The sequence below is a fragment of the Pelodiscus sinensis genome, chromosome 10, assembly GCF_052426305.1.
Source record: "Pelodiscus sinensis isolate ZL-2025 chromosome 10, ASM5242630v1, whole genome shotgun sequence".
NCBI lineage: Eukaryota > Metazoa > Chordata > Testudines > Trionychidae > Pelodiscus > Pelodiscus sinensis.
The window spans coordinates 24,700,001-24,712,061 of NC_143061.1; the positions used below are offsets into that span (position 1 = coordinate 24,700,001).

Here is a 12,061-nt window from a genome sequence, read left to right on the forward strand (position 1 = left end):
AGACAGGCCCATCTGGAGTTTGGACAGCAGCACCGACTAGTGGGACCGGGTGGTCCTCGGACTATGGGACGACCACCAGTGGATCCAGAATTTCCGGATGAGACAGCAGACCTTCCTGCAGCTGTGCACCTGGCTCACCCCCATGCTCCAGAGAGCCACCACCCGGCTGCAGGCACCCGTCCCCGTGAAGAAGAGGGTAGCCATCGCGCTCTGGAAGCTGGCCACACCGGACAGCTACCGCTCGGTGGCCCAGCGGTTCGGGGTGGGAAGATCAACCGTCGGAGTGATTGTCATGGAGGTAAGTCCCAGGGGGAGTAGGATGGGGGGAGGGTGCTGCACTCCAGGCCCAGGGACAGCCAAGACTCTCGGCTGGGTCGCCCAGGGGTTTGGGCCGTCCTTCCCTTGCACAGGCCCGGTGGGGGGGGGCGTGCAGCGAGGGGGGCCCTGGTGGGTGGGTGGGTGTGTGTGTGAGAGAGAGAGAGAGAGAGAGAATCAAGGGGGGGGCCCAAAGGAGCGCACACTCACCCCTGCCGTATATGATGTGTTCCCTTGTGTTTCTCTGCACCCTTCTGCAGGTCGTCCACGCCATCAATGACGTCCTGCTCCCGCAAATCATCCGCCTGCGTGACGTGGATGATACCATGGCCGGCTTCGCTGCCCTTGGGTTCCCCAACGGCGGGGGAGCCCTGGACGCCACCCACATCCCCATCCGGGCCCCGGAGCATCGAGTGGGCCATTTCATGAACCGCAAGGGATACTGCTCCATTGTTCTGCAGGCCCTCGTGGACCACCGGGGCCGCTTCGTGAACATTTACGGGGGCTGGTCCGGCTGGGCACACGACGCCCACATCCTCCGGAACTCTGGACTGTTTCGCAGGTTGGATGCGGGCACCTACTTCCCCCGGCGGGACTTGACTGTCGGGGATGTGCCTATGCCCATCTGCGTCATCGGGGACGTGGCCTACCCCGATGCCCTGGCTAACGCGGCCCTACACAGGGCAGCCGGACCAGAACCGGGCCCGGTTCAACGACCGCCTCAACCGGGCCCGAAACCCAGTGGAGCTGGCCTTTGGACGTTGAAAAGCCCGCTTCCGTTGCTTGCTCACCCATCTCGAGATGGGTGAGCAGAATGCAACGGAGGTACTGGCCGCGTGCTCCACAACATTGTAGAGCGCAGTGGGGAGGCCTTCCTCCCTTCATGGATGGCAGCCGAGGCACAGACCTTGGAACAGCCCGACACAGCTGCCGTCCGCCAGGCGTGCCAGGATGCGGTGCGCATCAGAGAGGCCCTGGTGGACATGTTTGCCCAAGCCCCGTAGTAGGGTTGCCTGGGTCTCCCCAGACTACACCCGCTCGTCCCCTACCCTTCCTCACCCCCTCCCCTTACCTCCCCCCCAATTGTAAAGCGTCGGGTCAAAGCACATCGGCCGTCATCGTGACTGTTCGTCGGGTGCGTCGGGCTTAGTTAGGGTTTTTCTTTTTAGCTTAGGCTAGGGTTTAGGCCACCATCGCCTGTCCCGAAGAACAGCCACGAAGATGCGGGGTTCGTGCGGAAGGCTGAAGTCAGCGTACCTGATTCCAGTCATCTTCCGTCGAGGGATCTCCTGGCTGTTCCTCTCCTGAGGCCCGGAAGGACCAAAGGATTGAGATGGCCAGCAACACTACCCAATTGTCCTCCCTGCGCCTAGACTATGTTTAATTATCTGTAGTGTGCATCTTGTAACCGTTCTTGCTAGTTTGTTAGCTATGTAAATATAGTTTGTGGTTTACATTTTACTGAAAAGTCTCAGTATTTATTTATGCACCACTGACCACTTAAGAAGGGTCCCCCCCAGTGATATAGTACAGATTTTGTTGTCCACAGTTTGCAACCATGTTAAAGTTAAGTGGCTACTTGGCATCTCACATCATTTCTTACACGAACTAGAGTTACACAATAACCAACACAGGAATGAATAGCAAAATAGAGAACTGTTTATTTATGGGGGGGGGGGGGGAGGGAGACCTTCAACTGGGACGGGGGGGGGGGGGGGGGGGGAGACCTTCAACTGTGACAGGGAGGGCAGGCAGTTACTGGGATGGGCGGCCCCTGCGAGTGCTCCTCCGGAGGCTGGCCTGCCCACGCTGGGCAGACCACGTCAGGACAGGCTGCACGCGGAGGTGGCTGGGGAGGTGGGCAGGGGCAGGAGCAGGATCAGGGGCAGGGGCAGGAGCTGGGATAGGAGGGGGCATGGGCTGTGCTACGGGAGGGATGGCGGGGGCCTGGGCTCCGCCCATGCCATAATGAATGGCATGCACATGTGCCATCAGCGTGTCCATAGTGGCGCGCATCCCTCGGCACTCGTCGAGGAAGGCAGCCCAGCCCTCCTGCCGCCACTGCAGGTCCCCCTGCACCCGCTCAGCGATGGAGGCCTGGATTGCCTCCACGGTGTTAACGTGCCGGCGAAGCAGCTTGTCCCTCTGTCAGAGCCTGTGCCTCCGCCTCCGGGGTTGGCCAGCTGGGGGTGCCGCTGCTGCTGGAGTCGAGGGTCTTGTGCTTGGTCCCGCTGCAGGGAAGAGAAGAAAGGATGGGTCAGTCAGGCAGGCCGTCCACTGTCCCCACACCGCATGCCCTCCACCCTTGAGCCCAGGTGACCCCACAGTTGTGTGGCTTGGGCCCACTCGGTTCCCCTCCTGCCCCCGTGTTGTATGTTTGCAAGGAGGACCGCCCCTGGAGTAGGGTCCTCCCTCCAGTATTGTAAGCACCGGTCTGTATCCTGGCCCCGTGGAGGGTGGGAGGGTGCTTGTGCTGCATTCACCTGTGGAACTCCCTGCCGGTGGAGACTGTGAAAAGCTTTGGGCTAATCACTGGTGTTTGACAGGGAGCGAGATGCATCCCACGCAGTGCCTGGGAGCACATCTGGCAGAGGCGGGTCTGGGCTCTCAGATCCCCTCGCGTGGGATATTTCCTGGACGGAACCAGAAGAGTGACTGGGTGGGGGGATGTTCCATCCTTGCAGCAAAACTCAGGGGCCCTTCTCCCTCCCACAAGCCCGGTAACCCAGGGACATGTGTGGCCACAGTGGGGACTTCCCTCGGGGAGGCAGCCAAGGCAGCGGGAGCAGGCGAGGGGCTCGGTGGGGTCCACGGTCACAGGACCGTGACGCTGCGGTGTACCCAATAGCAGCTGGCTGTGCCTCACAGCAAGGCATGGGACAGTGTGCCGTTCTCCGTGCTGCACCCTTGGCGGAGCTGCAGGCTCTGAGCTGAGTCCCTGGGGCCCTGGCCGGTTCCAGCCGGCATCTACCCTTTCCCCTGGTCCCACCGAATGTGTGTGAGCAGCACGGTCCCAGGCGTGCCCTGCAGCTGCCTGCCACGGCCACATGCCGCTTGGTCACCAGGCTGCACGTGGTTGCACGTGCTGCTTGCTGCCTCATGCTATGCAGCGTGCAGCTCACGTGGCCTGAGTGACATGCTCTCCCCCTCCTCCCTCCGGGCACCTGGATCCCCCCCCCCACCCCTTGCCCTTTGGGAGTGCAAACTGCACACACTCACCAGTGGGTTCCTCCCCGGCCTCGGCCTCGGAGGAGCTGCTGGAGGGGGCCTGCTGGGCGGTGGCAATGCTGTCCTCCTCACTGCCGGACGCGCTGGCGCTGTCCTCTCCCTCCCCTGGCTTGGTGGGACGGTTGATGGAGGGGCGCTGGCAGGTGTCCACAGGGACAGCTGAGGCTTGAGGGGCTGGCTGGCCCAGAAAGGAATTCAGCCGGTCATAATAGGGGCAGGCATCGGGTCCTGCCCCCCTACCCTCAGTGGCCCGCACATACCCCAGCCGCACTTCTTTGACCTTCGAGCGCACCTGCTCGCAGTTGCGGCCGGGGTGTCCCTGCTGCGCCAGGTTCTGTGCCAGCCACCTGTAAAGGTCCGCATTCCGGTGGCGGGACTGCAGGTCGTGGAGACCCTCCTCCTCCTGCCACAGGTCCAGGAGGATCTCCAGCTCCCTGGGGGTCCAGGATGGGGCCCAGCGTTTACGGCCCCTGGGGGCTTCCTCCCCTGCGGGTGCAGGTGGCTCACCACCCGGAGCTGCCATGCTGGGCTGAGATGTGGCTGTTGGGCAGCACAGCGGCACGTGGCAGAGCTGAAGCAGCACGCTCTCCGGCAGGCTCCTGCCATGGGTGCCCAGCAGCCTCCGAGCTCTTTAAGAGCTTGGGTTACCAGGAAGTCCGGGGCTCCTACGGGGTCTCCCGGCATCCAAACCGCTTTTTTCCGTTTCTTCTGCTTTTCCGGAAAAGCTGTCTACACTGGCCCTTTTCCGGAAAAGCTTTTCCGGAATAAGGCCTTATGCCTGAGTGGGAGCAGCGTAGCTTTTCCGGAATAGTGGCTGATTTTGTACAGTAGAGTGTCATTGCTCTTCCGGAAATTCAAGCGGACAGTGTAGACAGCTCGCAGCTTATTCCGGAAAAGTGGCCCAGTGTAGACACAGCCCTGGTGTATAAACAAGTTTGTCATTGACAAAGGAATAGTGTCTACAATTATAAACTGAGCAAAGTGAGGCCAGAGGTAATCACCTAAGGTAATCAGGCCATATTTAAAAACAACAACAACAAAAAAAAACCAACCAAACAAACCAGAGGATGAGGATGACAACATGGCATTTATACTCCAGCAGAGGAGAGGAACTTTTAGTTTCCTTTCTAAAGAATACCTTTCAAAGGGTTACTGGACAATAAAAAAGAGCAGAGAACTCCATCACACAGGGGACAGAGGGTCGTTATGAATTCTCTAATTCTACTAGCCAGTTAGCCCATCATAAGACGAGATTTTCATGTCTCTCCTCCATGTCTCTCCTCTCCCGAGCCTCCGGTCTCTCACTCCGTCTCTCTCCTCCTCTTCCTGCCTCCCCCTCTCTCAGCTCTCCTCTGCCTCCTGCCTCTCTCTCTTTCACTTCTTCTCCCCCTCCAGCCTCTCACTCGAGGGACCGCGGAGCCCAAATGGCCGTTTGGGCTACGCACTCCCCGTGTTGCATAGGGGGTGCTGAGCCCAAACGGTCACTTGCGCCACTTGCTCCCACGCGGCAGCCTGGCTGAGTGGCGCAGAAGTCAGCCAAGCGCCACGGCGGGAGGCAAAGGGGGGCAGGGTAGTGACGTTCATGGCCAGGGGCCAAGGCCTGGAGCTGCTGTCACACCGCATGTCACCACCCCGCTCGCCTTCGCCTCCCGCTGTGGCGCTCGGCTGACTTCTGCGCCGTTCAGCCGGGCCGCCGCGTGGGGGAGCAAGCGGCACAAGCGACCGTTTGGGCCCCGCACTCCCCATGCAGCACGGGCCACCATTTCAGCATTACAGACTCAGAGACACTGGGCTACTATATATATGATGAGCACTGGATCTTGCTAGAAAGGCTGCAGATGCTGATGGCTTGATGCAAGTGATAAAGTTGTTTTGGCACAGATTGTAGCATGCTAAAGTTAAGTCTCAAATACTTGAAAAATGTGTTTTATTTTGTATTGTTTGTAATCATTTTCTATTTCTGTTCTCTCTCCTTAAAATCACATGCATGTCTGTTTTTTATTAATAAACTTATTTTTGGTTTTACTGTAAACCATCTCACTGTTATATTGAAATACAAAATGAGTCCTCAGCAAGCTTAATTAGTGTGTGTACTAAAGTTTCAGAGAGGTAGCCGAGTTAGACTGTAACAGGAAAAACTTAAACGACGAATAGTCTGGTAGCAATTTAAAGACTAACAAAACATGTAGATGGTATCATGAGCTTTCGTGGGCAATGAATTTCAATTTGTAACTGTCTAGTGAGAGGGACTGGACACTAGAGAACTTGAGAACTGTGATTCACTAATTGGATGTAATTCCAAAACAAGATTGTTGAGCCTGAATGTTTGCTAGTGAAGCAGACAGAGAAGTCTGGCAGAGAGAAGACACATCACCAGCAAAGTTTTCCCTCTAATGCAGAAGGGTAACTCAGTACCTTTAGTGGGATAGAGGAAAGTGTCACTGTGATGCAATAAAAATACTTTATCTGATCTTGTTTGGGATACTTTGCTTCACTCGCTTTTAAGTATGGCCTGTATTGTCCCTCAGAACAACTGAGCATGCTCCAGACCTGGGGTAAAGGGCAAAACCAGGCCTTCCCTGTAACTGCTCCTGGCCAGGATAGGATTGGGCACTGACACTTAGGGTACGTCTAAACTACATGCCTTCGTCGACGGAGGCACGTAGATTTGTGTATTCAAAAAAGGGAAATGAAGCCGTGTTTAAAATAATCGCGGCTGCATTTAAATTTACATGGCTGCCGCGCTGAACCGACAAACAGCTGATCAACTGTTTGTTGGCTCCGGGCGCTAGTCTGGATGCTCCCCTGTCGAAATGAAAGCCTTTTATCGACATCCCCTGTAAACCTCATCTTACGAGGCATAAGGGGGATGTCAATAAAAGGCTTTCAGGTTGGCGCAGCGCGTCCAGACTAGCGCGCGGAGCCGACAAACAGCTGATCTGCTGTTCGTCGGTTCAGCGCGGCAGCCATGTAAATTTAAACGAAGCTGCGATTATTTAAATCGCGGCTTCATTTCCCTTTGCCTATCTGTCTAATCTACATGCCTCCATCAACGGAGGCATGTAGTCTAGACACACCCTTAGGGTACATCTATACAGCCCCACAAAGCTTGAAATAAGGTACACAATTTGAGATAGTCTATTTCAAAATTTTGTGCTGTCTATACAGTGCCAAATTTTGAAATAGATCGCTATGCCACAAGTCCCTTAATCCTCATGGAACAAGGTTACCAGGACGTCAGAATCAGCAGCCCATTATTTCAAATGTATTTTGAAATAACGGGCTTGTTGCTAAGACATGGAGAATGCTCTTTCAGGATACCAGATGTATCCTGAAATAGTGCCACTGTCTAAACATACTCTAAGAGAGGAGGGAGCACTCAATAATCCTGTGATAATGCCCAGGTAGCATAGACGAGAAAGCAATTTGAGTCAAATGCAACAGAAGCACCGGGGGGGAGGGCGGGGGAAGAGGGGGAAGCCAATTTTGGGTGATGGGGGGAAAAAAGGAGTAGAATGGGACAAGGAGTCTGGTAAAACTGACTGGACAGGAAAGCACAAGCAAACTGTGATTGGGAGTTAAGGGGGGGACGGACTGCTGGGGTTGGTTGGGAAAGGAGAAAGGGACTAGGCGCTGATGAGGGAACTGGCATAGGGACAAAGGACTAGGGGCCATAGGGGGGCAGACTGGATGGGGAGCTGGAGAAGTGGTGGGGGTGGGAACTGGGAGTAGGAACCAGTGTGTGTGTGGAGAGAACGAAGATGCAGGAGTGAGAGAGGAAAGACTGATTTAACAAGGAGCTGTGGTATAGGAGGGAGAACTGGGACCAGCTGAGCAAAGAGACTGAGGATCATGAGTTGAAACTGAGACTAGCTGGAGGAGAAATTTGGCCTGGGATGAAATACCAGTCTACTACTACTACTTTTGTATGGAAATAACATTTACTAGTTAATAAAAAGCTCTGGAATCCATTTGAAGGTTTGAGGAGATGCAGAATGTATTTTTGCCTGGAATGAAAGATGGGAGCATTTGTTCACAAAGTGTTCAATGGCTTGGAGGTCTCCACATATGCACTGTGGCAAATACTTGGTTTTCCATTGGTAGAGCAGGTGCATACATCTTTCATGTACTGCCCTAACACAGATGGCAGTATACTGTCTTTAGCAGAGCAAGAAACTAGGTGCTTCAACAACAGGATCATTCATGCTGTTTTCCCTGTTGAAACTGGGTGCCAGGGGAGCTTCTCCAGAATGGACAACAGGACTTAAATGAGTGCAAGATGGCTGGGTGAACTTTTGGTTACAACAGCTTTCTTGTACTTGCACAAAATGCTACCCATCTCTCACCAAAAAGTTTTGCTGCATCTAGACTGGCATGATTTTGTGGAAATACTTTTAACGGAAAAGTTTTTCCGTTAAAAGTATTTCCGCAAAATCGCATCTAGATTGGCACGGATGCTTTTGCGCAAAAGCATCCATGGCCAGTGTAGACGTGATTTTGTGCAAGAAAGCCCCGATCGCCATTTTAGCCATCGGGGCTTTTTTGCGCAAAACAGTTCTTCCCTGTCTACACTGGCCCTCTTGTGCAAGTATTCTTGCGCAAGAGGGCTTTTTCCCGAACGCGAGTGTGAAAGTATTTGCACAAGAAGCACTGATTTTGTACATTACAAAGTCAGTGTTCTTGTGCAAATTCAAGCGGCCAGTGTAGACAGCTGGCAAGTTTTTGCGCAAAAGCAATTGCTTTTGCGCAAAATCTTGCCAGTCTAGACACACCCTTTGAGGAAGGAAGTTTATGAGGACTGGAAACCAATGCTGTCTCATAGTTGCTTTTAACTGTACATTGATGTCTGTGGAAGGATTAATGAAAGTGTCAGAGATCTGTGCAGGAGATCTAAATGGTCCAGCCCTGGTGATGAACCATGTGCTATCAGTATGAAGCTACATGGTATAGTTTCTGTTTTTTTTTTAAATATCTAAAACCTAGATTTTTTAGGAATTTGTACATTAAAAACCCACGTTCAAACAACATTATTGATGTTACAAAGCCAAGAACTCTAAAGTTAGGAAATACAGAAGTGTGGTTGTCCATATGACCTTTGATTTGTGTGTTTTAGTTTCTAGGTATCCAACTTTGGATCTTATTTGCAGAAGGGCTGAGTACTCACAGCTGCCACTCAAATCAATGGAAGCTGTGCTATAAATGTGTGAAGTGCTAAACATTCTGGAAAATCATACACTGCTCATCGCAAACTGGGCAGTTAGTGGAAACTTTTTACTTTAGGGCTTGTCTACACGAACTTTTTGTTCATGGCAAGCTGGGATGTGAAGCTACCCTGCAATATACTGTCACAGACTAAGTGTGGATGTGGACCCTGCAGACGTGCTTTACCAATCCATTAGTGTCTTTTGATATAGTCCTCTTTCTTCTGGACAGTCCACTGTGGGGATCTGTCTTTATGCCCATGCAAGTGTCTCAATCTCCTGGAGAGTCCTTTGTCATGAATCCTTAGCCATCAATGTTAAGGGCTCAACTCCAAGGCTCATGCTTGGAATGGCCCTGCTGCTTGGGTGAGACTGATCTATAAGGCTGACTCCTCAAAGGCACTTCCAACAAGAAGATTTTTCAGTAGGACCTCTTGGGCTTCTTTAGTTATGGGTGGGAAGGATTTACAGATACTACACTTTGCAGAAATATGCACCTTACCCAGACAGCACAGACATCAGTGATGCTTGTCACAGGAGAAGGAGCAAGCACAGGAGACAGTTCTTGAATCCCAGGTCCCTGGACATAATTCTGGGACTGGGGAGGATTTTCTTGAGACTGGGGAAAGGGGGGGAGGGGAAGAGAAGAGAGCAATGCTAACCCGTAAGCTATATACCAACTAGAATTGCTAAGTTAAGATATAAATGATTGACAATTACATTTTACAGGTTCTGCAGTAACAACGTGGGCCCTAATTCTGACTCAGGCCTGAGCAATAGTAAGAAGGAATTGGAGAAGCATCAACCTCCATTGCCTCATAACCTCGGTCAAGAAGGGAGTTATTGTGCCTGTGCCAGTCAATGGATGCTGCTTTGAAGAAATTCTGGTCACTGACACATGGCGCTCATATACACATAAGGACCATCACTCAAAGATACAGGGTTATAGGTTTGGTTTATCAGTGTTACATCATCAGTTGTGAAGACCAGACTACTCTCAAACTGCCGTTTCCTTCTCCAGGGCTTAAAGCATTTTCAGGAAGTCTGTATAATCAGTTTGTTGGTCTTATGTGCTTGTTCACATTTATTTGATTTCTTTCAGGATGAAATATATTTTCTGTTTACTGTTGCATCTCCCTGCCCACTGCAATAGATTTCTTATCTTTTTTCCTCTGGTGTAAATGTTTTCCTTTTCTTAAATTTTTCAGACATCATTAAAACATTTTAGGCTTCACGACTGGGCACTATTCACCTCCACCTTTTTGGGTATATTATGATTTTTTGTTTCAAACAAGGATCTGACATTTGGAAGGCAAAATTAAGGTTATACTTAATTCTAGGGTAGTTGCCATTCAACCCTCTTGTGAAGTGGTTTTACTGTGTAGAATAGGGGCCTTGGGAATTCAGCTATTTTAAACGATAAGGACAGACTAAGGAGTGGGGAAAATATTTTAATGCTTCCATGTGAAGGAATGAAAACGTAAATTAAATTTTAAAAAAATATACTGGAGTGTGCTTTCCCCCGTGCATACTTTTAGGACAACTGGTCACACGAAATTTTCTCCTTACTTATATAAACCTTGTTTTATTTTTAGAATAGTAAAAATATTTATTAAAAATGAAGAAAGGTGACAAAACATTTTCATAAAGAAAGACCAATGAGAGTAACAATATTAGATCACAAATAAGGCCCTGGATCCTGCACACATTTAGGCATGTACTTAACTTTATGCACATAAGCCATCCCATTAAATTCAATGTGCATGTACATGAAGTTAAACAAATGCTTAGGTTTCTGCAAGTTTGGGATTCAAGTGAGGCAGACTGGACTCTTCTGTCTGTAAATGATTAATTGATTTTACACACTTCAGAACTAAATGTTTTGTATATAGCCTTACATTAAACTTTTTTCATATGAAAGGAACTATAATTATACATTATAGTTTTCAGTACAATGATATACATAAAACTAAATATACATCTACCTGGTCAGCACTGACATTCGGACACTTCTGGCTTTACAGGTTTCTCTGTAGCTGCTTGATGCCCAATTAGAAAATTTAACTGCTTTGGGTACACTTACATAACTAATAGGTAGCTAAATAACCTTGAAAGATGTCTGTAGTTTTTTTACTCATAGCTCTTTAAGAGTTTCTTATTGTAAAGCCATCATATTACTAAAGTCAGGAAATAATTGGGTTAATTTATAATTCTTTTAACAGCAACTCAGTGATTTCCATTAATTTTCAGCTGGAAGTTTTCACATTTCCAAAAAGGCCTTCAAACTCTAGAAAGTTCACACGGGTACCTAGGCAGAAATTGTTCTGATTTTGAGACGGGGGACATATTGGTTTGCCACCACAGTGTATCAACATAAAAAGGAAAACTATGAAAGTGATGTACTATTTGTTCTCTATAATTAATTCCATTGGTTAAACAAAAAGATTTAAAAAAATGAGCAATTAAGCACGATAGTAAGGAATGTTAATGCATGAACTATGAATGGTTAAGTGGACACTAAGCAGTCTCTTCAAACAATTGCCAGAGTCAAAATTCTACATGCACTTCAAAACTGTAATGTCATTTTCTGGTTTGTACATAAAACAGTTTTAAAATTAGTGATCTACTTCAAGGCTTTTTTCTGCTAATATTGTACAACTGAAATATATCAGATCCACAATTTTCTTTCTTTACTGAAGAGAACTTTGTAGGATCTATATTGTAATGGCACAAAATTGTGCAAAAAATAGCTGAGCATCTTAAAAAATGGAACACAAACAAAACTCTTTGCCAGTATTTACAAACTTTCACACTAAATGCAAAATTGTAAAAAAAATTCTTTTCAATTCCGTTGTTAAAGGACACTATATAAAATTTGTAAAAAATTTATATTACTGACTTGCAATCTTGGGAAAAAATCTTTACTCTGTCAACTTAGTCATTTTCTATTTGCAAATTGATTTGCTTCTTGTGTTTCTAATGGAACGGAAACTACCATGACTGTTTTATTTAGTCCCTTGTTCGTACGCCAGAATCGCAGACCTCAGCAACAGCATTATACAAAATTCTAGGAAATTAACTGCTCTTACAAAGCCAGTAGAGACAGCTTTTATGTTCTGCATGGATGACCTCTACAAATAAATGATTGTTATAAAGGAAAATAAAGCCTGGCACTGGAACTTTTAAACATATATTTGGACACTGGAGGATATTCACTATCATATGATTTTGAGGTAGACACAATGCTGTGATTATTTACAGGAAGCTATACCCATTAAAATGACAATGTAAATACTACAGGCTTCTTTGAAAAAAAC

The 12,061-nt window shown here is 49.0% G+C and overlaps 1 protein-coding gene and 1 long non-coding RNA gene across 2 annotated transcripts in view; one reads left to right on the top strand and one right to left on the bottom strand.

The window, feature by feature from the left end:
- LOC149523858 (uncharacterized) overlaps positions 1 to 9,944 on the top strand; it is a 25,748-nt gene extending 15,804 nt beyond the window's left edge. Inside the window, exon 3 of the long non-coding RNA XR_016350356.1 lies at positions 9,474 to 9,944. This is a non-coding gene — a long non-coding RNA (uncharacterized LOC149523858). The remainder of the gene's footprint in view (positions 1 to 9,473) is intronic.
- The window catches only part of RSRC1 (arginine and serine rich coiled-coil 1), a 362,617-nt gene that overhangs the window by 32,551 nt on the left and 318,005 nt on the right, over positions 1 to 12,061 (bottom strand). The gene's annotated exons all lie outside the window — the stretch shown is intronic.